General features: G+C 48.3%; 1 protein-coding gene across 6 annotated transcripts in view; it reads left to right on the top strand.

The window, feature by feature from the left end:
• Window positions 1-26,604, top strand: part of LOC149349661 (uncharacterized) — a 512,421-nt gene that overhangs the window by 277,718 nt on the left and 208,099 nt on the right. The gene's annotated exons all lie outside the window — the stretch shown is intronic.

The raw sequence follows: 26,604 nt of genomic DNA, 5'->3' as shown, positions 1-26,604 counted from the left end.
GCTGTGCATTTTCTGCTTCCTCCCCTGCTTAGTGCTTCCCTCACTTTCGCTTTTGTCGCTAACGCCTCGCCCAGCCAGAGCCCTTATCGCCTTGTCCAGCTGGGCTTCGCCTGCGATAAGGTCGCCGGACCTCTGCTGTTACTTCGTCAGCGTGATGATAAGCGACCGTAGCCAGGCGGGCGTGCGTCCTCAGGTGGTCACATTTATTTCACTTTCAACCAAACGCGTAGCCAAGCTTCCCCGCTTTCGAAACGAATGATTTTCAGTTAAATCTCTCTTATAAGAAACGTGAAGGGGGAAGTATCGGGATAGGTTTCACAGAAACGTGAGAGGGGAAGGCGTGAAGCATTATTGAAGTGCTAAAAGTTTTTTTTTTTCCTTCAGTGCAGCTGTTTTCTTTTTCATCTACTTGCCGAAGAAAGGCAGGACGTAGATTTAGCGCCTTAACACAGTTTCTCCGGCAAACGTCGTATATGCGCCTTCTGTGTCCAAGTCTTTACCGCCGTTTTATGGCGTGCGCAAAACAACAAACAGGCGTTACGAGGGAGCCGTAAACTTGCTGTGAGCGCAAATACCGCCTTTCGCGTGTGAACCTATGTGCCCTCCCTCCCCCCCCCCCCCCCCCCCCCCTTCGAAAAAAAAACAACAGCCCAACTGATAAAAAAGAAATGAATGCTCTGAAGAGCCGTCACATCGCTTTCTGTTCCTTCTTGCCTTTGTTTCTTTTTTGCTCTAAAACAACATTGGCATGAAGAAGGTCGCTTTCGAACTTATGTTTTGCACGTACTTTGCTGAGTTTTTATACCTTTATTTGCGTCAAAACTAGCGCATCCCTTGCCATCTATTGCTGCGCAATTTCTCCAAAGTGCTCACCTTGACCTGCGGTGTCTGGACACAGCTTCGGCGGTACATCCAGCGCATACTTGGCAGTGTAGGGGACACCACGGACCCGCTCTGAAACGCTCCTGTGTCCTTAGCCTTCATATAGGGAAATGATTTTATAAAGGTCACATGCACTCTTTGTCTACAAGCCCTAGCCGCACCTTGCAATTTTCTTTATGGTATGTGCAATCACATATTAAATATTACATACATCGCTTTACTGACTTTCGCATGGAGCAAGGTGCTGTTCAACTATTTTGCCTTCGGTGGGCACAACTATAGTGTCCAGAAAATAAAGAGCTTGTTTCTAATCATTCGCTTAAGAAACTGTGTCCGCCATGGACGCAAATATAGTACGTCTTGCATATTTTTGCAGTGAAGTGGATGCTATTAGCGCGAGGCGACGGCGGCACCTGTGCGGTTGGATCTCGAGCGCTTGAGAATAGCAGGCACATAGAACCCGTCTTCTTGCTTTCGCGGTTTTCTGTCCAGGGCGAACAAGCTGGAGACGGACTACCGATGCTACAGAGGCAAGGTTTCACGAGGTGACCGCACGCTGGCAATAAGTTTAAAAAGTGACATGCAAAAACACTTCAAAATGGGCATAGCCTACCGACCCTGTCGAAAAACTCAACTGATGCAAGGACATCGGTTTCTGGACAACTAACGCTCGTGTAGTTCTTGTCACGGACAGCGCACATTCGCTCGCGGCGATCGAATGGGCTGCTCCCACGACACAAGGCACCTCCGGTGCTTCAGCATGAAACGCAGAGAGCACAACCACGCACTGTCCGGCGTAAGCGAATCTAACAGCAAACTGCCCAATGCCCAGCAATCCTCTCCCAGCTCTTTCTGCGCCGGAGACGTCAGTTGCGCAGCAGCGCACCGCGTTTCCTGCTTGTGTTCTTCGTGCCGCGCCCACTCAAGAGCATGCCTAAGCTGCGGTCGCGCATCCACTTGCCAGTCCCTTCCTGCGCACAGCCTTCGCGCTGGCGGTGTTTTTTTGCTGGCCCCTTGTTTGCGCCAGAGTGTTCCGGCGCGGGCTCTCATCAGAAGTGCGGAAGGATCGACGCGTTGGTTCCGGGATTAAGGGCTTGTTAGGCCGGCTACAGACCCGCCATGGCCGCGGGTGGCAGCGCTACCCTGGGAGCCCTGACAACCGTCCGCGTCGTTACATTGGCCAGCTTGCGAGAACTGGCTGACTGCCGCTAGCAGCGTCAGGCGAACCATCGTGTCGGCAGGCTTCCCGCAGAATAATGAGGCACGCACTCACATGTTCGCCCACCCTCTGTCTCTCTGGGTTTGCTGCCGTTCTGTGACACGCGCACGCCGGTATAATGGTGGTACCCAGAGCAACTGTCGTTATGAGACGCGAGGGTTGATTTGCTAGCGCAGGCGCCGAAGGGACCATTGCATTTTTGTTGAGGCATGCGCATCGCTGGCAACTGTAGGGTGACAGTTGACCAGTAAACCTTATATAATTAATGAGTGCCTGCATGGTATGCCAGGTTTTAGCCCATGCCCTAAACTCCTAGGCACGCGTGTAGGCCGTCTGATTGCAAAACTGAACTGCCTCACCGAAGTCACGACACGGAAAAGCGAAGAGAACTATCTTGCACTCGTGTGGCGTCTACTGGCAATTATCATAGTGGACGTAGCGGGAGGAAAAAGGGCCCGACGATGAGGGAAAAGTGTGCTGTTGCGATAGGTACACTTAGAAAATTCGCAGCAACCAGCCATGCTGTCGTGATAGTGGGGCCACGAGCACGACGTCCTTTAGTATTGCAGAAAAAAAAAAAAAACTTTCTGCGCGCTGAAAGCGTGACTCAAAACTATGCCGCCGCGGAGTTTGATGGGCTGACGCCTCAGATGATTCGGCCATCGTTGCGAGTCTGTGGATGGTGCGCCTAACCAGTTTTTGTGGGATACATGACCGACGTCCAAGGGATCAGCGGCAGTACGTCTTGCAGCCGGTGTAAAAGGATGGTCATTTCGAGACCTCGAATCACGCACAAAGGTCTGCAGAACACGCGATGAGTGATCTAGATACATATGTGCCATATCACTCAAGGGTCATTTCATTTAACTGCCACAGATTGGAGCACCTGAGGAACCTTGATAAGTTTGAACCCAAGCCAATGAGTGAAAACAGATCTATCGCCTTCAGTTGCTGCTCAAGCGCCCTGTACACTTTTGTCTCATATAGTGAATTCATTTTACTTTGCTGCGCGATGATGCTTCTGCTACACCGTGTGCAAGGGAAGTGTGTGTATATACGCGTATAGAACGAATACTGTGCGAGCTTCTCCATGTTTGGCTTTAGGTCAGAGGACAAAATATTCCTAAACATAAGAGCTTTAGTGCGCCATATAGACAGAGCACGTGGAACGAATGGGGCAGTCGCTAATTTTGAAGCGAAAAGCTTCACTACGAGGGTCGGAGCCGAGCTTCGCGTATGCTATGAAACCGAATGGCGAGTTCTGCGCATGCGCGAGTTCTGCGCATGGCGAGTTCTGCGCATGCCGCTACCCATGTCGCGTTTCGGAGTCACTACTTAAAAAGAAACTGCGTCGAGGCTAAGAATCGAACGAGGGCCTTTGGCATTTGAAGCGGAGACGCTACCACACCGTCACGAATGCTCAAGGTTTGAGCATGAATAAAGGCGCATCTAGTGAATGCATGGGTTTCATAAATAAAATAAAAGGAATAAAAAAATAGACATAAGAAAATAAAATAAAAACAAGGAAAAAAAGAAGAGAAAGAAAATAAAACTAAGTAAAGAAAAAGAAATATGAAGAGAAAACAATACAGATAAGAAAAAACGAAAATAAAAAGAAATGAAAAAGAATATGAAAAATTAAGACAAAAAATAAATAAGAAGAAAAACACAAAATAAAACAATAAATATGAAGAAATAAATAAACAATAAAAGTTAGCAAATAAAGTGAAAAAAAAAAATAAACTATGAAAAATAAAAAAAAAAACAGTGCACCAGGAAACGCTTTCGTCTTGCAGCACTTTAGAGAGCCAAAGTGCTCCCTGAATTTTAACCGCGCCGATTTCCGTCTCCTCCTCCGCCTCCGTACAGGCAGAATGTGGGCGGCTGAACGCCTCCACCGTTGTCGTGGTGCTCCCAGTGCATTGTGCGCTAACTGCGACAGCCATGACGTCAAACCAAGCGTAACTGAAGCTTTTAGCTTGTATATCCATGCTTAACCAGGGCTAAGCCACTCCCTAATTTTTTGACTGCTTTTGTATTCAGATGAATGCTCGAGCCATGGTTGCATCCTTTAGAATCATAATAAAGAAAGAACTGAGCAGAAACCTCGACAGTTTTATGAAAATAACAACAGCAGGCGCTCACCAGGATGATCTACACCACGTACTCCTATACAAGATTGCAAAAGAAGCTTAACCGCCACCTTGGCTTAATGGCTGTGGAGTTTACTGACTACGCACGAGGTCACTGGCGCGATTCCGGTCGCACCTACCATTTCTTTTTTTTTTTTTTTTTTGGGGGGGGGGGGGGGGGGGGTAAGCGAAAAAGATTGAGTACTGAGGTTTAAGTAATGTGTTGCGTTTTCGCACTCTCTCAGGGCGACCCCGTGCGAAGCGGGTCTGGCCATTTTGCCCGGCGATATCAGCAGTGCATCCGACTGTGTGTCGTTGGAAATCCTGCCTGCGTCAAAATGAACCAACGGCACGAGTCTCCTCTGTATGAGCGCCGAGTAAAGGGAACGGCCCGAGAGAGGATGCGGGCTCACGGACCGTACACGCTGTGTGCGCGAGCGGCGCAGCAGTGAGAGCGTAGGCGCTGAGCCGCATCAACGTTTTGGCGCGCAGCGAACTATGCGGCACTAATGCGAATGTTCAAACGCGAAAATAAAAAAAAAAAAATCTGGCAGTGAATATCGTCGTCTCTAGGCAGGCACGAGCCAGAGCCTGCGTCACAGCGCCACTAGAGGTCTTTTTGTGTGTTGCATTCTGTCGAAACAGAGAGAGTTTAGGGTATTTATGCTGCGCCATAGTTAATAGCCATACGGCGTGAACTTTATTTTGAGGACCCGCTATAAAAACTCGTGATAAGACAACTGAAGTGGATTTTGCCTTTTAGGGTTCTGTAGGCTCTGCACTTCCCTTTTTTCTTTCTCTGCACATTGTTGTCGTGTTCCGTTTCGGCACGTGTTGCAGCATTGTCAATGTACTCTTGCGCGAGCTTTGCGTCGAAAACGAGGCAGGTTGTTGAAGGAATCGTGGACATGCGAAAATAAAACGAGGAGCTTTGGGCCATTAGACTCTAAAAAATTTTTTATCTCTTTGCATTGGATCTTGTGTGAGATGGCACGGGATTCAGTGGAAGCTGTACCCCTAGAATATTTTTTTTTGCCGTTTTGAAGGGCATGTACAGTTTTGTGACATAGAATGTATGAGAAGTCGAAGCTTAAATAGATCGAACTTTGTCCTGTAGTAATAGCTTAGCAAGGAACTTTATCCTGGTTGAATGACGTCGTCGTCCCAGAACGTGGTTACAGCCGACTGCCACGTCTACTTGCTGTTCTGTGATAATGGTCACCTGCCGTTCGATTGCGATGCTTGTCGGCGGTCGCCTGTTCTCAGCAAATGATCTGTGATAGGGCTGGGCTGTTGGCACCGTCTGGTCTGTGGTCATAATAGCTTTGTAGGCCGGGGTTAGGGCGGTTTCGGTTACCATGAGTATCCACGTGGTTCATGGGGACGCTGTCGTGGGGGTGAGGTAGTACAGCTGTCGCTATCATTTGCAGGCACAGAGCGTTGACGGCAAGTTTCAGACTTTTTATTTTACTTTTACATTTCAAGTATCCCCACGCGTACTGAAGTTGAACTGCAGGAAAATTAACGCGACTAAACGAAAACAAATTGTGTTTGTAATATCCTTCGAGTACTGGTAAATACAGGCGGGGTAAATAATTATGCAGGCAGAATGACATCAGCGAATGCAGGTCACGCTGCAAGGAGAACTTAACACCCTATCTAGGAAATTCTTATTCGTGGGGGATGGAATTCCGGATTTCTCCGCTAGTGGAGCTGCTGTAATATGCAGATTATTGGTTTATTAGGGTTTAACGTCCCAAAGCGACTCAGGCTATGAGGGACGCCGTAGTGGAGGGCTCCGGAAATTTCGACCACCTGGGGTTCTTTAACATGCACTGACATCGCACAGTACACGGGCCTTTAGAATTTCGCCTCCATCGAAATTCGGCCGCCGCGGCCAGGATCGAACCCGCGTCTTTCGAGTCAGCAGCCGAGCGCCCTAACCACTGAGCCACCGCGGCGGGGCACTATGCATATTAAACGTACCTTATTGAACAGGTGTATATCGCAAGCAAAGTGTGTCGAGCTCAGCATTTTTTTGTCTTCATACTCGCTCCTGAATCAAATATAATTAAAATAAATAAACAATGTACTGTTTTTCTTTTATTTTTTTTCCTATATTGCGTTAATGGGCTTATGGCAGACAATTTCTGCATTTACATCTGTCCTTCCTGCTAACGCTTCTTGCGAGGTTTTATCAGCGAGTGCTTAACTTTACTTGACACGAGAACTACCTGCGTGATTCTATTGAAACTTCTTATAATGCGGTGCCTTTCTCTCTTCAACAAACACCGCCAGCACTCCGGTCCATGCAGGAGCCCCGCGGCGACCGACAGCGCGCGTTATCATTATAAAATCTTGCGTTCGGAATTGTGCGTCACAGCAGTTATATTTGAACGGGTAGGTGCATTTGTGAATTTGCTCCAGCTTCATCAGATATCATGCCTACTGTCGTGCCTCCCCTCCCGCCCCCCCCCCCCCCCTCAAAAAAAAAAGAAAGAAAACGAAATTACACTGTCACATGGAGTTCTGGTATTTGTTTATTGCTTTTATTTAGAACCTATCATCTCACTTTCACACCCTCTGGCTGCACCGTTGCTTCTCTTTACTGGTGATCAGGTTTCTCTGGCATTGAAAAAAAGAAAAATACAAAGGATAAATTTTACAGGTAACGTCACGCCGTTTTTGGAAAAGCGGATCCTCGTCAGTCATCTGCAATTTTTAACGCTAACTGTTTCAAGCTAATTCTTTCCTGGAAGAAGGTGCCTTTGTCTCCAGAGAACATGGCCAGACGGGAACATTACCCGGCTGACTCTTATGCCATTTAGGTATGTCCGACTTGTTCGTCGCTACATGTTTTAAGGTTTCTGCGGGAGGATTTATACTGCAAACAGTCGGCTAGCTAAAATCATTAAAACAAAAGCACATCTTTGCGAAGCCGAACGCTACTAGCGCTATTCAGGCGCTTCTCTATATTACGCAAATGAACCTGTCAAAAACGTACCTGCATGTACCGCTTAACAGAATATAAAGACAAAGCACAGCCTAATCTTTCTTTTCCACGTCCGTTTAATTATTGCAGAACGAATGAAATACAGAAGACGGACTGAATGTTTTCCTCGCTCTTGTTCTCTCTTCCTCTCCTTCTTCTTGCTGCCAACTCTGCGAGGCCATTGCTTAGCTTGGCAGCGGCAGCGCGGAATATATCACTGCTTTCCGGTGAAAAATACCTTGAACGGTGCGCGGCAGACCTGGAAAAAAATGGAAGAAGGCGTATGTGGAAATTAACTCGCACTGTCGCGTCTCTGCCATGCGCCTGGCGGAGGTATTCTTTTTTTCTTTTCTTAATCGCATTACCTCGTGTTTTTGCTTAATCTCTCTTCAGGAAGGAGGCCGAGCCGTCTGCCGTAGCTGAGTACACGAATGCTCATTAGCCGCAAGAGAGAGAGAGAGGGCGGGACGCCAAGTTTTAAAAGAGAGAGAGAGTAAAAAAAAAAGGAAATGTTGAAGCACAGAGTCGGAGAGAACAGATGAGCTGTCCTGGCTATTGCCCCGTCCTCCTGCTCAAGCGCTTTCCTTCGCCATTTCTTTACTCTTCTGTAGCTCTCCATTTCTTCCCTTCAGGTTCTAGCGATTGGTAGGAAGCGTTATCGAAAATCGCTTCCGCGCCGCGGCGCCCCTGCAGCGCCCAGGCGCGGTGCTTGCGGCGCGCGCGTGACGATGAGAGGAGCTCTATGCCACTTAGCGTGCTGCCACGCGCGTCGTATCGCAGCCGAGCACTAATACCGTTGGCTCGCTGTGGGACCCGCCCTACCTACCCTCCACCTTCGGGAGCGTTGCAGCCGGGCAGATCGCATCCGCAGTCAGAAGCAACGGCAGCTATATGCCTTTATGAACGGCTTATTAATATATTTAGGCCTTCTTTCTTGGCGCCGAAGAGGGGCCCGCCGTCCGCTGGGAAGGATCAAGCCAGAGCGGGCCCGAATTGGACCCCGCGTATTTCTATTCGCAGGCAATAAATAAGTGATGAGCGCGAGCGTCCGTGCAGAAGCGCGCTCCATCGCGCATCGGCGCTTACGCTGGTCGCAGGAAGATGCTGGCCGATGCGATGCGCCAGGATCGAACGGGGCTCGCTGCAGTTGGGGCCGCGTTGATGGATGGCCGCACGTCGTCCGCGATGCAGTCACGTCAGCGAGAAAATGGGCTCCCGCGCTGGGCGCCCGTCAGCGCCCGCCGCTGCCGCCGGGCGTCTTTGTCGTCGACGCGATGTGGACAGAGAGGCTGCCGCGCCTCCACAGTGGCGCTGTCGCACTACGCGAGCAAATTATACGGGGCTTATGCGTAAACTGTGCTCTTAGTTATGCCTGATTGACCTCTGTATTGACTCCTTGTGTACTGGTCGCCGTTTATTAGACAGGCAGGCACCTGACTGCGCCCGTACTGTGAGATGTGAATACGACAAATTGCCCGTAGCTTCCAGCACTTAAGAAGGGTGCGCGTAAGCGATGTGATCTGGAGCTGACAATGTGCTGCGTAGGACTGCTGCCAGGCACGAAGGGTTCTGGCCTCTGAAGAAACTGATGGGAAAAGTTGCGGTCGCCGTGGACGAGGTCGAACCCGTCAACTTGCGCTCATAGCCGAGCGTCATAGCCACCGCATCGAGTCACGTGAAAACGCTTGAAAACCATTACAGTGTCTGCATAAGCTGTTCTCTAGACCTAAATCCCAGAGCACGCGATTGCGTCGAGAACACCTTACCGGAAATATTTTATTAAGCATTAGAATGGGCATGCGCCTGCATTTCTAGAGCATCTGCAGATGGGCACTTGATTCTATTAACCAACGTGTTCTGCCGAATGCTAGAAGCCTTCTTGTTTGATGGTTTGGTTTAGTTTATGGGGTTTAACGTCCCAAAGCGACTCAGGCTATGAGAGACGCCGTAGTGAAGGGCTCCGGAAATTTCTACCACCGGGGGTTTTTTAACGTGCACTGACATCGTTTCAAAACAAGTTTCAAAACAAGTTTACTTCATCAAAACAAGTTTTGAAGAAGTAACGCTGTGTAGTGAGTATTTTAGAAGTGCTTATCGTAGAGGCAGGAAATGTAGTTCATTAATAGGAAGAACATCTGAGTTGGCACTCGTACCGTTAATATCACAAAATGAACAAGGGAGGGGAAAACCTCAGGTTGCTTGAGCCAACGTTTCGACAAGAGGACTTGTCTTCGTCAGACGAAGACAAGTCCTCTTGTCGAAACGTTGGCTCAAGCAACCTGAGGTTTTCCCCTCCCTTGTTCAGACGAAGACAAGTCCTCTTGTCGAAACGTTGGCTCAAGCAACCTGAGGTTTTCCCCTCCCTTGTTCAGACGAAGACAAGTCCTCTTGTCGAAACGTTGGCTCAAGCAACCTGAGGTTTTCCCCTCCCTTGTTCATTTTGTGATCGCCAAGGACTATCTACCACACCCTCTCTCTACCATGGTACCGTTAATATGGCATTTCATTTAACACTATTAGCGTTATTAATGCGCAAGCATTATGTGGCTCATCGGCAACGAAACCCGACGTTGTCGTCCAGACGTAGCGGTCTGAAAACTCCAATGACGTCACCGTGGTCCCAGACTGGTGGCGGAAAATCTGGGCCGTGTCGTAAGGTTTCAAGTTCAGGGAGTTAACAGAGGGCCCAGTGTATACATGCATAGACACCCAATGGCCTTTAGGTCAAAGGCTTGTAGAGTGAAAGCTTTTAGATCAAAGGCGTTTGCCCTAAACGTCTTCACCAAGGCTTTTAGGTCAAATACGTTTACGACGAAGTCCTTTAGGGAAAACGCGTTTGACATAAAGGCCTTAACCCTGAAGATCTTTGATCTAAAGTTCTTCAACTTAAAGGCCTTTGCGGCATTTAACTAGTAGCCCACGACGAGACACAAATGCTCTCGCATTCACAGCACGCAAGTAGTCAAGTGCCCTGCGTAATCTTCGCCTCTTAGGCTAAACTGAAATGAAGGAAGACCATTAAAGCGGGCCCATAATTCGCTGTTTTTCCTCTGTAATTACCGCATTCACTGTGTGGTTAAATAAATATTGCTGTGTAAATTATACCACAGCACCTACGCTGCTCTTCGACGCAACTCGCGTGAAGGAATGGCTGCTCATGCTTTGACTTCCCTCACGGTCAGAACATTTGAGCTAATTTGAGCCAGTCAGATGTTTAAATGCGCAAGTTCAGACAAGTTCGAGCTTAGCGTTGAAATTTTCTAAACGTACATGTTGCGTGCGTTTATGTTTACGAACCATGTGCGTGCGTGTTCTGTGTGCAAATCACCGCACACATGTTGTTTATTTAATGATTTGAGCTAAGGATCGAAGTCCGTAAGAATGACACTGCCGCGGCTGGCGCAAGGCACGAAATTTTGGAGGATATTGCAAAGGGCCCTTGCCCAGCTATGGGCTCAACTTTGGACATCCGGCTTGATGAACTCAACGTAGCCATAACAAATCCCTCTCCGTCTTGTACACTCAAACAGCTTCCTATTACTCGGTAATAAGGGAGCAGTTGTAGCGCGGGGGCGTGAACTGCCTGTCATCGTGATAAAAAACTACGTGTATAGACTGTATTAGTATGCGTTAAGCGTTTTTTACAATAGGTGTATTAACTGCTTTAATATACAAACTGATGTTCATCGACTGCTTGTAAAATCACCAGATTTATCGTAATGCTGCGCTATTTTGGACATATATATCTGCTTTTTGATTTTAGCGTCTGTTGGCAAGAGCTCTAGAAATCCCGTTTCAGTGTTTTACTGTTGAGTCTCCTTTCACTAATAACCAATAAACTGAAGCCAATATAAATTTATTTAGAGTGGCGGGTGACCCGCTGGTGGAAAGAACTCAAGATATAACGCAATTTGACGACACAAGCGCTTCCTGCACTGTTTTAAGTATGAATGTCGCAAATGGTTTTTAGTCTGTTGCAGGAAGATCACAAAGTCTGGTTCGTCTACTGACTAACAATTTACAGTTGACATATTGATACTCCGCTCTCAGTTCAGTGCTAAGTAAAATGCTGTTGTGTTGTCTGTTCATCGGCAATATTTGTATCAGCGGCGACCTCTCAACCAACTGGGGAGTATAAAGTTCCGTCTCTAGCCAGCCGACATCATCGCTTTGTGCGCAGTAGCCAACCGAAAACCATGTTGTTCGAGTTAACAGAGACATCAGAACAAAATAATAGGGTAGACGGGAGGCGTGATGAAAAATAAACGGCGCCGACCAAAGGAACATCAATTTTTGGTGGGGTCGGTGCCATTTATTTCTTGCCATATACCATCCCGACCCGACGGGCTTCCGTCAAACCCTTGGCTTGGAAGAAGAGAGGCGGGTGCTAGCGACAGCTTTGACATGCACGCGCTCTCTTCGGAGATGTTCAAACCATCGCCACGAGGAGCGCGGGAGCTGCTTCGCGCAATCCTGCGAGACCTCTCGCGGTAAGGTTTCGCACGTCATCAACTGCCGAATATTTTTGGGACGCCAAGTAGCGCCTCATTAAATGAGAAGTTTGCGTGTTTACAGAACTGACTTCTCCAGAGATACGGAAATGCGTGCCGTTTCCGTCGAAGCAGCGCGCGTGGAAAAAGAAGGCGCAAACGTTCCAGCCGGCCAGCTGTAGCGGCCGCACCCGAGGCTGGCTCACTGCATATTTATTCAGAACGGAAAGCGAACAGGAGGCAGTGGCGCAAGTCGAGAAAAGGAAAAGAGCGCCAGGCGGCAGTCATCGGCACACTTCTCTCGCCTCTGCCATGTTTGCAAGCACCGCGGTCCCTGGTCGAACGCGGCTCGCGCTCGCTTCGCCCTGGCCGGGAAGTGTTTGCTTCGGGAAGCAGTTGACTGCCGCCGGCACTGGCGCGTGTTCGCGTGACGCGCGGGAAATCCAAGATCGACTCCTGGGAACGGCGCCAGGTGCGGTCGGACTTTCGCGGGCCCAGACCGCCGGGAGGCGAGCACCTTCGATGAAGAACGTTTCTAAGTCTGACTCCTTCCCCTAACCCGCCCCATTTTTTTCAAGGTCATAGTCTGCAGCTTGCCTTGGTCGCTCGCAGCTGGCCGTTCCCTAGCCGCGCCTGGCTTCTTACGAAACGCCGTATCGAAATCCCGTGTTGTGAAGCAGATATATTCAAGCTGGCTAGGTTAGATTACATGATTTCGCTAATCATCATGACATTAGGTTATGTCCTCTGTTCAGTAGTTTGTTGGGCTTTTTGTTTTTCGACTCAGTGAAGTTAGGTCAGCAATAAGAAGGTTCGTCTCGTGAATGGAATGAAATAACCGCAGTTGAGCGAGAGCGTTGTTGCCGGGGGTTGGTTATCTTACTAACACCACCAGATACGTGCTGCGTGGTCAAAGAAAAAATACAACAGGCTGCTTATTTGATATTTCTCATTTATTTTTCACCGATCCGAAATGAATTGAGGTTTTACTGTTACCTTACAACGATGCTCAGCGTGCATCTCTAAAGCGGGGAAGCGGGGTACGGGCGTATTTATGCAGTGTTCCTGTGCTTTTTGCATGAAAAGGCAACGTCGCTACTGCGCATGAAAACAACAGTGCTCCTTTAATAAACGGACAACTTTTTCTTTTTTTTTTGACGCGCAGGAATGTGGCTCGAACATGCGTGACCGGGCCTGCGCTTTGCGTGCACAGAATATTATTTCAACACGTAGAAATGGAAATAAGAGAGAAAATTTTAATGACGCAAATTAAAAACGGAGAAAGGGCTTTTTGACAGCATGTTGACTTGGTCTCTTACGCGTATATTTGATATTCTAATAAGCCGATACTTTATCGAGCGCTGTATAGTAAGCATCCTCATAAACCTCTAGCATTCGGCTCTCTAAAAGCGAGGGCATTGATGTAGAAACGCGTATCCAGGGCAGAATAGATGAGTAAACAGAGAAGAGTGGATGACTGAGAGGGCAAAGCATTGTTTGCAGGCTCTGGCAAATGAGGTTGCCACTGCGGCTCGTAAATCGCTTACCCCTGTTATCGTCAAATAGTCACTTTTCTTGATACCAAACATCGCAGAGTGTTTATCAGCTGTTAAATATATGAGGAAAATTGAGAATGGCTTGAAATCAACAATTCTCCTTTGCCAAAGGGACAAGGCTTTCATTTCTCTAAATCACCTTCTTTGAATCATTAGTGAGCTAGGTCACCTGACCGAGATAAATGCATATGGTGTTAAACTATGTGTAGGTATTTCTATAACATGTGGCTATAGGCATGTTTGAATCAGCCACGAAGTGCTTCCGGTTTTTAATGACGTTCAACGAAAGCTGTTAGCGTTGCAGACAGCAACTGACTTCACTGTATGATTAGAATCGAACTTATAAGGCAACATTTATCGAGTATAAATTCATTGCGACAATGCAGCAAAGCAAAATACGAAACTCATGCTGAACACGTCTAATTAAAGCGGAATTAGATACTGCGGAGTGCTACTGCTTTCGAAAATAACCCGGAAAATTCGCCGATCATAACCTGCAGATGTACTACTTTCAAACGGGTTCGGTTACAATTTACTCCACTATTCAACGCTCGAAAGAAGTCATTCTTGTCGTCTGACAAAAGGCCTATCTTACTATCTCTGTTCGGCTGCACTGAAAGCACGTCGCTCCGTTTCGGAAAAGTACAAGACCCAGGCATGGTGCCACGCGGGGCGTTTTTCTCGTCAGTCGAAGTTTCCGATGACACAGCATCGTCTCTATCTTCTGCCAGTGGCACGGGGCGGGTGCCGACAGCGAAGCTGGCGAAACCACCACGCAGTGCTGCTGGCAAAATGACACCGTCACGGAAAAGAAAAAAAAAAGCAAACGAAGGACAAGCAAGCAAGGGCTGCAAGACGAGATGCACAGGCGCCCTTTTGTGAACAGCCTCATACACTGGCGCGAGCGCTCGAATTTCAGCATTTTACATCTCTTTACGGAAGTACGCGTTTGACTCCCGTGCAACGAGGAAAAAAAAAATAGTACCGCTGAAAAGAGAAATATGTTTGAGGAATCGGTTTTCCCTGCTGACTTGTGTTTGGACGTTTATTATCTTTTTCTCAACGACGGGCTGCCGCGGATGAGTCGTGTCTTGTTCTTCGCGCCCAGTGTTGCTCCTCCTTTTCGCGCAAAACGAGCGTGCCGGAGTGGCGCGGGAGGAGCGGCTACGAAAGGAGAGAGTGTGTCAAAGTGTTCCGATCAGGCTCTTGAAAAATCCAGCGCGCACGTACCGCGCTGCTTACTTTCCGTTTTTCCTTTTTTTTTTTCTATCGCTCTCGTCTCGCCTCAATGACACGGTTTCCAGCCCTCGCAGCATCTTTCACTTGTAACTCTGCTTCCTTCTTACTGCTTCGTTTGTTCTCTTTTCGACACTTCTGCTTCGCGCCGTCAGTGTTTAGTTGAGCGCAGCGTCGCTTCAGAAGCAGCTGGCGGCGGCTCGGAAAAAGGAGCGGCGAATGATACAGGCGGCGCTGCGCTCGCGCTTCCCACCTCCTCCTTTTCTTCTTCTTCTCCTTCTTCTTCTTCTTCTTCTTCTTCTTCTTCCTTCCCCATTTGGCCTTCTCCCTTGTTTCGTCCTCCGCATGGCGACGGCCGTGTTCTCGTTTGATTATCCCCCCGCGCATCATGTCGCAGGAATTGCCTTCGAGGAACGGTAAAGCAGACGGGAAGAAAGCAAAGACACCCGGAGAAAGCGGAGAGGCGGGAGAAATCTGCAGACTAAAGAAGAGCAAGCAGAAATACCACGCCCCGGCGAAACTATCGCGACAGAGAAATGAAGCAGCACTCGTTGGCTGACGCGGGAGAAGGCGGCCGAGCTCCGCTGTTCGATACCATCAGTGCTGCTCCTGGTCCCTCTTCTTTCCCTTCGCTTAAATTGGCGGCCGCGCAAGCCAATCTCAATTTTCGGTGTGTTCGTTCGCAGGCGACGCCGGCAGCTACGGCTCTCTGCTCGGCGACAATCTAAAAGGATGAAAGCTATTCGCTGGCGCGCGGTTTTAAGACTTTGCAGCCGCGGGAGATGAACAATCCCTTCGCCCTCGCTCACGCCCGACCTTTGGCACGTGTGTGGCGCTCGTCCAGGGCTTCCTTTTCTCGGAAGGCGTAGTAACCCGCGACTCGCCCTGCACTCACGCGAATGGATCGGTGTCGTGCGTGCGTGCGTTCGGTGCACCCCACTTCTTTACACTCGGGAAACAAAGTTTGAGGCCAGCGGGGCTCTCCGTCGACGCGTCTTCAGACCCGGTTCTGCCGCTGCCTCTCGGAACCTACGAGCTCTCAAGGATCTGACTCTGATGACGGCGCGCGGACCCTCCTTTTGGTCTCGGTCGTCTAAGAGAGGCTACTCCGTCCTGATGGATTTACTGGGATGTAGCTCGGCCGTTTTCGCAATACCCTCTCTCGAGGACCCAGGGCCGCTATTAGGATACGTTTCCTCTCTTTCCTTCGAGAGGAGGAATTGCATCAGTACGCGTACTTCTCATGATCTCATAGCGGTGGACGCCTACAGCAGGGGCTTCAGTAATCGCTTAAAAGGCGAGCTTAGACTGATCAATTTTTTTTTTTGCCTGACGCCTGTCTGTCTCCATTACAGGCGCCTCGGTGGTAAGGGCGGCGGTGTCTTGTATATATGAACCTAGTTACCAGCCGCGCGGACTTTTTCGGCGCCCCTTTTTGATTTTCTGCCATGTACGCAACGAAGCCTTCTTTTCTTTTCGCGCTCGACCTGGTATCTTCGTACTTTGGTGAACACCAAAAACCAACGACAAGCACCTCTGGGAAGAGTAAGAGGACCAGTGAGAGGAAGTGTGCTTGGTAGGTTTCAGGGCTACAAAGAAATGTGGCCCGCATCAGTTTGGAGTGTCCATGATTCGCGTATACTTGTTCCGAAATTCGCGTACGCGACAGACGTTTTCGTTCGACTCACATCGATGCCTTTTCTAAGCGTGGACTTAGGCTGCTTCCCATAAAGCGCAGCATCGAAGAACTATGGCGGATTAGAAATACCGGCTCTGGTGCTCCTTGTGTTTATTTCCTCACAGGCACGTCAGTCTAATTAAAGAAAAGTGAAAGCATCTCCCGCCATGGTTGTTCTTTTCTTTATTTGTAATGTTTCGCTGCTAGTTGGCATGCTACGTGCACTCCAGTTAAACGATGCCGCTGACTACGTGCCTGCACTTTGGACCTGCTTATACGTGGCTTGGGCGCCGTAAATATGCGAATTGAGAAACTTAATTATCCCGGCTTAATTACGAACCCAGTTATGTTCACAAGTTTTCGAGTTTTCGGAACATTCCTTGATACTGCACAGAGAAGAGGTAATGAATTTTTGGCACGAGGCACTCCGAGTTCATTTAGCAGGAAAGAAAATGGTCTGTTTTCGTCCGCCCTTTTTTGCGCCAACTAGGTTTTTTTTTTTCGTGCCTTTGCCGAAGAGTGGAAAATGAGAAAAACGAAGATGTAACCAGATGCGCCGACAAGAACAAGCATGATTACCAAGGTGAGATGAGTTAAGATGCAAGTGCGGCTGTTCGCAGAAAACCAGGAAACGCCAAGTTCAAGAAGGCTTCCGGTTTTAACGCAAGCAAAGTTTTTATCGTTAAGGATTTTTATGAGCCGAAAAAAAAAAAGAAGGATATGCTTAAGCGCGCGCAGGCACACAAACGACTTTTTTTTTTAGCTTGCAAACAAGCAAGGAGACGTTGAACTCAGATTTTAATTTTTTTTTTATAGAACATGAGCAGTAGCATAATTAGCAGATGTTGGGAACGCATGCTTTGCTCCTATGGCGGCAAAAAAAAAACGCTTCTATCTGTACCGGGACAGTGAGGTCCCTACTAAAAAGGCTGATAAGGTTCTTGGCTTTCAATAAAAAAAGACTTTGAATTCGCTTCTAAGTGTCCTCACAGGGAACTGGAGCAGGATCTGTTTATGGAAAACAAGAAACACAGCTGAATATAGGAAGAGGATTCTGTACAAGAATGCTGGATTTGGAGCACTTGAAAAGTAAATGCTTGTGGCAGTCATTCTGAATGAGTTGCTTTGGGACGTTAAACCCCAATAAACCAAGTCATTCTAAAAGTACCAGTTTCCTCTGCTACACTGTGGGGCACTTTTTTAACAACAACAACAAAAGCATCTTAAAATGTGCAGTATGCACAACTCGTGTAATATGCCAATCGAAAATATCAAAGCAGTGAATGCAAAAGTAATTTTTCAAACCGCACACAAACTTATAAGATGTTTCGCGCATGCAAATCTGTTTTTTACGCTCTGACAGAATAAATCATGCGCAGTATGTCCGAGGGATAAGAGGTAAAATAAGCTATAAATAATTGTATCGAATCACGCACGAATGCATGCACGCACTCTCTCTTGTAGGCTGGCGTAAATTGTGCAGATTTTCATTTTTTTTAAGCAACAACAAAAGAAAATTATTGAAAACGTTATCTTACAGAAAAAAAAAATACAGGAGGAACCATTATGCTACACGTAATCTGTACAAATTTACAGACTTTCTGGTATAACACACCCTTTCCATCTTATCTTAAAAATAGTTCTTTTTCAATATTTCGTGCTTCGAAGAAATCCAGGCAATTAGATATGTGCTGCTGCAGCATATTAAAGCTACGGTTGGCATGGGAAAAATGTTAACCAGTATTTTCTTTACTGATAGAATAAAGTGTTTCTACAAGTTTTCTATAGATTACATATGTGAGCGCCAGCTCATCCCCGCCAACGGAGATCCTTCGCCGGAGGGCGAGCAACCCGAACTTTGAGTCCGAGCAACCCGAGCCGCCCGTGGGAGGAGAGAGTGATGTGAGGAGAGGATGAGGAGGACGAGCGCTCGCGCGGCGCGTAAAGAAGGGACTGAGGTGTTGGACACGAAAGAAGCAACACGGCCTCTTGTTAACCCAGAGCTCCTGTGTAACAGAAAGACGAATAAACGTCTTTAAATTGTGATTTTATCCTAACAGATATGTTAAGAAAATTGCTACTGTAATAGTCTAAACTTTGCTAATATTAATAATAACATTAAATTTGCGGAAGTGTTGCATAGGGAATGGAGGGGGGGGGGGGGGTCACTAAGTCAGGGATATAGTTATTTTGTAGTACCGCGATGTTGAGTATACTTGCCATGTCACGGATACCTTTTTGTCTACTTTTTGTAATACGCGCAGCTTATTGTTGTTAGTCTGAAATGGTCGTATTCATATAAGGCTATAGTAACTGTTATGAGTGCCTCCGCGGTGGCTTAGTGGCTATGGTGCTCGGCTGCTGGCCCGAAAGACGCGGGTTCGATCCCGGCCGCGGCGGTTGAATTTCTTTGGAGGAGAAATTCGAGGCCCGTGTACTGTGCGATGTCAGTGCACGTTAAAGAACCCCAGGTGGTCGAAATTTCCGGAGCCCTCCACTACGGCGTCTCTCATAGCCTTAGTCGCTTTGGGACGTTAAACCCCATAAAACCAAACCAAACCAACTGTTATGAGGTGCGAAGATGAAATTATAAAACACTAGTTGAATTTTAAGTTCAAGCATTTGTCTGAACATGCACAGCGTACCACAAGCGCTTGCTACGTTCCGTGTCATGCGGCCATGTACGCTCGAATTTAGGCGTTGACTGAAGCTTTCCCCACCTTTAAGGTCTTTTTTTTTTCGGCGTGCAGCTTCCGTGCTTGTACGTTCTTTCATTTGCAGCGCCTGCTAAGATGATGGAAGCCAGAAAATAAATCGCGTTATTTTAGTGAGATGCTAAGGGGGCCGACCATAGACATCACAGTTTATTATATCAAAAGGAAAAAAAAAAAAACGGTCGCCTCCCTTGTTTAACCGGCAGCTCCTGATCAAATTCGAGCCCCAACACGCACGGCACGCCTTCAAGCTTCGTTCAGGTTAAAGGAAAAGAGGGAGCTAACAGAAAAGCAGGGTTTCATTTTTGGTGTGCTGTGGAAGAAAGTTTGGAATTTAAAATTGCTGGCTTCTTACGTAGAGCTGCAAATGGGCTGTTCGTTCTGCTTTGGCAGGTGCTTCAGCCGTGGGGGCTTCCTGCCGTTCCTTTGCGCTGCTGTTTGCTTCCCTTGGCTGGCGAGGTTGGTGCTTCAGCATCCGCCATTCGTTGCTGCTGGGCCTGTTTAATGAGTTTCGTTCGTTTGCCGTTTTCATGGCGCTTTGCGGCGCCCTCAGCCGCATGCTTCGACGCAAATTAGGGTCGTTCAGAACAGCTGTGAGGAGGGGCGCTTCCTTACTGCAGCAGGATACCTTCCGTCTGCAGCAACGTTAGCCACTGCTCGGTTGCCGGGCAGCCACATGCACTGACACTGACTTTGCGCAGTTCGCTCATTATTAGTCTGTTCCTTTGCCCGCGACCAGGCCCGCGTGCTGCCCTGTCGCAGCACGGTACAAAGCACGCATTTCCTTTTTCTTTTTCACTATCTACTCCATGTGTTCGTGTCATCCTGCAGGAAGAGTGATGGTCTTAGAGTTTGCAGCGAAGGGTGCGCGTTTGTCATTTTCAGTGCATGAAATTTTCTCTTTAACACTGTTACGGCGCCACATTAGACTTGTTTCTTTTGACCGGCGGTTTCTCTCGGTTGAGTTTAATCTGCAGGCTGCGGCGCAAGTTGCCTTCATGTCTGGGGCGTCTTCATTAATAATAAAGTTGTTTTTCAAAAATGAACGTTGGGTTTATCTGCATCATATTAGCTGGTTGATTGCGTCACAACCACTTTGGCACAAGGTTTGAGAGCATGAATCCCTGTTTACTGTCTTGCCCTGCTTTCATTCATTCATTCATTCATTCATTCATTCATTCATTCATTCATTCATTCATTCATTCATTCATTCATTCATTCATTCATTCATTCATTCATTCATTCATTCATTCATTCATTCATTCCGAATGGTGGTGAAAACTTTGTTTTGCACTTGCTTTAAAAGAGGCCTGACTAGACGCAGTCGGCAATAGCTCGACGAGAGCATGGCTCATATTCGGTTTATTTCACAACCGCCAGTCTGGTAATGAATGGAATATTTCTAAATATAAAAGAAGACAGCACCGAACAGACAGGAACTAGGAAGGGCTGAACAAAAGAGTTGCCTCTGTCGCTGTCTGTTTTGCGCTGCGGCGTTAACTCGCTTTTCCGTTCGTCTGTATTACTATTACATTGCTAATTTCGCGCCTGTTACTGTACGGCGGCCGCTGGCAATGTTCGGTTTGTAGCCAAAGCTTTTGCACTGAAAGTCGGCTCTGGCCGTCCGCGTGCTGCCAAATAGAATTTTCTTCAGCCTAATTGAGCGTGAATACTAATTATGAAGGCGCGTACAAATAAACTTCCAACGAGAAAATAATTAGAGGCACCAGTGCGGAAATATTGCGTTACTCGCTAACTGCGCACAAAAAGAGAGTCGGAGCCCAGCACGGGAACTCGGCTCGCGACGTTTTCGAATGCGATTATTTTCCACTTTACGCGCACCGTGTCTTTGCATACGCTAATTAACCGCCTGCAGCAAAGTCCTTCGTGGCGACAATTTATTGTGAAAAGTTTGCTTGCCGGTGGGTACGCATTACTGCGACTAACCGAAATACCGAAGCAGAAACGTCGCGCTTCCGGACAGAGCTTGCGGGGAAATACAGTGAGCGGAAAAAGCGAGCGGCGCTTCTGGGTTGCACAGCGGCAGGTGCGGCCGACAGTAACGATTTGTCTCTGCGATGCAAGTGCGCGGGAAACGAGCAGTTCGCGCGCGCGCCAGCCTATCGCACTTTCTTGTCCCGCCACCACGGCGTCGAGTCGGCGAGAAAAAGGGGGCCGGCGGAGGTGGGGGGGGGGGGGGGGGAGTGGGGGTGGTTCATTGTTGCGCCGTGTGAAGAAAGCGACGCCGAGAGGTAAGCCCTTCGTTCTTGCTTGCACATGCACGAAGTGTCTGCGGGCGCTCTGTGCGCTGCTCGTGCAGCTCGGTTCACGGGAGGAGAAAGGAAGAATATGAGAGAGTAGATTTGAGGCGTGTGTTTTCGTTTTCCCTCGTGTGATACCCCTTTTCGGGGCATTCGAGGCGTTCACTAAATAAATAAGTAAATTGCATTGTCAAATTTTTTTTTTTTTTTTGCAAGTCATCTTTCTGCTTACTGTTGGAACGAGCTTGAAAAGCAGCGCGCGTGTCGGCAGCCAACGGCGCACGTGATCTGAGTGTATGTGCGCACGTGAAGACGCCCGGTGTCGCGATTGGCTTTATGGGATTTGCCAGGCTCGTGGTAGCGTCTGGCTTCCCCCTTTTGCCGGGACGAAAAGGTCTGCGCCGGCTGAGCGCAGGTGGGCGAGACGGCGGAGCGAAAGCAACTGTCCGCCAAGAGACGAAATTGAGGCCAAGGTCTGCGGCTTGGGCTGATCAGCCGGATGAAAGAGCAGCGCCTAATAGGGCGTAAGAGGCTTTTCCTTATCAAAGGTATCCGTGCTCCGGCGACGGCCCCGTCTGTCGCCGTGAGCACCTTCGCAAACCTGCCGCCGCAGAGGAGATGGTAAACAGCGCGGCTCGCTTTTTGCGTGGCTACCCGTTTGCCGTACGCATTTTTACCAGGCCTCTATCGGAGTCTTTCCGCTAGGTTGGACGTGCTTTCTCCGACCTGAGGAACACGGTTCGCAGAACAGAAGACAAAGCCACGTTATCCGAGGTCAAATTCGCGCGAACAAGACAAACGGGGCCGGTTCTGTGTTATCTGCAGAGCCGTGTGGGATGTGCGCGCTGTACCGTTCTGTAGGTACCTTTCTCGAGACTGTGAAGAGAAACACTGCAGTCGAACAGCTGTATGAGTTACCAAGCACGGCTATTCAGTTCGCTGTCTGGCATCAAATTCTCTTTTTATTCGGCTCCTCTCACATTCGCTGCTCTTTCTATTCGCCGTGAAATGCTACCGCATGTAGTCGGATGCCATCGTGTGCCGGTGCCCATAGTTAAACGACAAGCTCGTGTGATGTATTTGGGAAAACATTGTACTAGCGGCTGCTTCTTTTCATGGTATATAAATGCATCGCTCTCTCGATAATGAGCGCGAACCTCTTAATTCCCCGCAACAATAGGAGCAGCATCGGCTTCAATGGCGCCTGCTTTTACTCAGAAGACTTGGCAGCGTCGGAGTTAGCGATTGCACGTTTGGCAAAACGTGGACCTCAACAGCTTTCCCGTTGATCAAAACTAATAATTTAAGAAACAGCCATAATCCTTTACCTTGAAAGATTCTCAGCTGGAATCTCAAAAAACATCACCCCTAAGAAATTGCCAACTTCCTTTCACGTCCGTTTATACATAACAACAGCACGTTACTTGTCAGGAACGCAACAAGAGGCAAGGTAAGCTAATCGAAGCTCACGCCCCCCTCCGCGCGCCGGGTACGCTGCAGTTTAATAATAATAATAATAATAATAATAATTTATTTGAAAAGATTACATAGTACACATACGAGCCTGCCCAAGCCAACAATGGGCTTGTGGGGCAGTGCTCGGCAGAATGGAGCAAGCCAGAGAACGGCACAGTTAATCAATACTGCGCAAATTTAGAACGAAACTAAGGAAAGGCAGTGACAAAGGACGGGGGAAAAAAAGGAAGAAAGAAAAAGGAAAAGAAACAACATTACACATACACATCAAAGATAGCAGATATCACTTCTGTCCGAGTGCTGAAAGATAAAACATTATCTGGCAGGTCGTTCAACACATCAGGTACATAAAAGGCACGGACACGTTTACCATATCTTGTCCGTACTCTGGGCAAGGTAAAGCGGTCGTTGAACTTAGCAAAGCGCAATAAAAAGACAGGGACAAGAAGAAGAAGAAGAAGCACGCAGGACAAACGCTTGACATCAACTAGTTCTTTACTCGGGAAAAAACACATATATACAGATACATAGAGGGCGGAAACAAATTATTAACCAAACAATGAATCGGCTTTATCACAAGTGTGTTTAGCGTGAACAGGTATCAAGGTAAGCAATTTCCTTGCGTGATAAGGTCAGGGAAGGAGTGCTGAGTGCTATCGCATTGTAAAGAAAGCTGAAAATTGTATCAGCACTCCTTCCCTGACCTTATCACGCAAGGAAATTGCTTACCTTGATACCTGTTCACGCTAAACACACTTGTGATAAAGCCGATTCATTGTTTGGTTAATAATTTGTTTCCGCCCTCTATGTATCTGTGTATATGTGTTTTTTCCCGAGTAAAGAACTAGTTGATGTCAAGCGTTTGTCCTGCGTGCTTCTTCTTCTTGTTGTCCCTGTCTTTTTATTGCGCTTTGCTAAGTTCAACATGTATTACCAACTCGCCCAACTTTCTGCATTACGTAAAGCGGTCGCGTGGACATAATGCTCTGGCGGGGACATACGGGAGGCAGAACTCATTGTTCCATATATACATAAGGATCACAGTTTCTTTGAATAATAGCCTGAACGAAGGCATGTGCGAGCATGAAATAGGAGCCACGGAGCCATATTTACAGAGTCGTTGGTTCTTTCTGGCCTAATATTGGCCACTGCTGCGCAGCCTTTATGTCGCACGCTACGCCGTCATTTTACCACTTAGGCACTTCGGGAGAGCCTTCATAGAAGTAGTCGCTCTTGCACCTGCTGCCTGGTCACGCGAGGACAGCTGCAGCGCCAAGAAGAACAGCTTTGTTATTTATTGCGCGACCGATGCAGTTGCACATTCACTCGGTTACGCAGGTGTTTTGAGCCATCTAGCACGGTAATGGGGAGATGTATTACTGTTTAGCATGGCGCGAAGCGGTCGTTTAGTAGAGAGGTCGCGTGCGTGAGAAGCGCCGCTAACATAGGAGGGTTGTGCAGTTGCAGCGAAGGCAGTCTGAACAAGAAACTTAACTGGGCTTCCACGCGTAGAAGCGTCAGCATGGACCGGGTCGCGAGACCAATGCGCTGACTGTGGAAACGTTTAGAACAGCAAAACGGATAGAGAGAGTGAAAGAAAGCCCGGAATGTTTGAGTGGAGGCTTCGTTTCTCCCCATTTGTGGTCTGAGAAGGGAGAATTTCGAGGGCGGCGGAAGGCGGCCGTCCAGAGGCAGTGTGTAGAAACGACCCCGGCTTCCATCAGCGCGCTCCGGATGGCCAGCTCCAACGAAGGAAATGGCCAGCGATGGCGCGACTCGCTCGGCTTCCGTCCGCTCGTTGCCGTAGGAGCCTCCTGTCGGCCTTTGTTTTTAGCCGTAACTGCGGCGCCGTGAGCGACTTCCCGGTCTTCAGCGGGGGCGGGTCACTCGGTGGAACAACCCATACGGAGCACGCGCCATCTTCAAGTCTCGCTCGTGCGGACGCATGTGGTCGAAGTGCGCGCACCGCCGCTCCGCTCAAGATTGGTGTTGTATGCCGTATCTCCAAAGCTCGACAATACGCTGAATTAAGCCCCAACGTAGCAAAAAAGGCTACGCGTTCTAGATGCATAGAGGGGGCTTGAAATTAGTTCAAATCTGTTGCTGATTTTGCTTTCTTTGCCATTAGAAAGCAGCAGGGCAGCAGCATTAATATTACTAGAATAAGAATATAGCTCTGAGGCGTCAACTTAAAGCCATGAGTGTATTCGGGTGGCGATATGTTACCCACTCATTCCGAAGGGAACATTTCATTTTTACATTCAACCTCCGCTCTCGGTGGCATGCCCCCGGTGAGCGAAAACGGCCAGGGCCCGCACCACACATACGGGAATGAACGCACGGCCGCGACTGCCGGGATCCACCTCGCAAAGTGCAGCAAGGCGCTTTGTCGATAAAGCGCACTACTTGCCCTTGACCCGCTTTCATCTTTTATGCTCCTCTTCTTGAATTGGAAGTTTATTCTCAAACTATCAAACTAAACAGTCCCCGTATGAACTAAGACAGAGCGAAATAGTTAGGGCCAGATCACGTACAAACTATGGCTTACAGAGGTTATCGTCGCAAATACCACAACTCTTCAAAAAATACCCTGACATATTAAACTTAATAAGTTCTGTTGTGTCTCCTGTTCAATTGAAAAAGCAAGTTAAAGCAATATTTTTATCTGAGCAGGAGGTGCATGGGTTAAACTCCTGAGCCAACTCTTGGTGCTATTAATCTGTATTATGTTGTATTATCATCGTGTACTATAGGTCATATTCCATTACTAATGCACACTGGATTGCATTTCACATTATCAAATTTTGTTTGGTGAGACATTTTTGTTTTTTGTTTACTGATAAACTTGATGCAGTACATATGAAAATGTTTTTGTATTATTACAGTTCAAATAAGTTATTTTGCTTTTCTAAGACGGTGTGTATCCGTATCTTTCTGTATTCTGTATTGATGTGTTTTACTTTGGTCTGCTTATGATGTGTAATCATATGTACACTTGTGCTGCTTGTGCTGTCAGGGGGGCATAGCCTAGTCAGGCCCCATCAGGGCCTTTTGCTATTGCCTCCTGAGCCAATTTGTACCAAATTGTCTGAAATAAAAAAGAAAGAAAGAAAGAAAAGAAAGTGCGGAGTAAGTGCATAATCCAAGGGGTATCAAGTTTCCGAAATAACGCTGGTCTGCAGACCGCACCGTGATGCCCCGTATGTCGCCAAGGGATAGACCAAGGACCGCGTTTCTTGCGTCTTTTGACGAGGAATAACTGTGCGAAAGAACGGACATTAGAAATGTCAGCTGGTTGTTCTAGCGTTTATATCTTCTACCCTTTTTATGAAAGATTCCTATCGGTTGCTGACTTCTGCCGTGTTCCCGAATAAGAACAGGTCGGGCCATTCTCTCGCTTGCGATATGCATCTCCGTTCCCGCGCGTGATATAGCGCTCGCCGCTGACACGCGGTGCCCCGATTATTGCGTCGACCAATGAAACGAGCGAAAATGAACGGCTGCCAGAGGGCGTGGAGAGGTCAGCCCGCGGTAATTGGCAGCCCTACGCGCTGCCGCGCGGCCCGGGTGATAATTCTGATTAGTCCGGCAGCGCGGCCCCAGCGGCCACAAAAATAGCACGATGATTAATGCAAATGAGCGCATAGCGTGCCATCGGCTGCGGGCGCCGCGGATCACGAGGAGGCCGGTGCGCGGTAAATCAGCCTCTTATCGCTGAAACCGCTACATCAGAATCCTTTTAGCGACCACCGGGCGAAAAAAAAGCGGTCCCGCGAATAGGCGGGGCCGCCGAGCGCGCGCCTGTTCCGCGGCGTGTTTTGCTGCGCGTCGCCCCTTTCGGTGGCAGCGTCGGGCGCCACTTTTTCCGCCGTGACTGATCGAGATCGGCGAAGGCAACCGCTGTGGCGATGACCAGCGTGTGGCTCTTTTGGACGAGCGGGCCTACACGATGGATGGACAGGAGCCGT

Source organism: Amblyomma mixtum, chromosome 3 (genome assembly GCF_055824585.1).
Source record: "Amblyomma mixtum isolate Tamu chromosome 3, ASM5582458v1, whole genome shotgun sequence".
Classification (NCBI taxonomy): Eukaryota; Metazoa; Arthropoda; class Arachnida; order Ixodida; family Ixodidae; genus Amblyomma; species Amblyomma mixtum.
The sequence above is the reverse complement of the archived record's forward strand: the minus strand, read 5'-3'. Positions and strand labels throughout refer to the sequence as shown.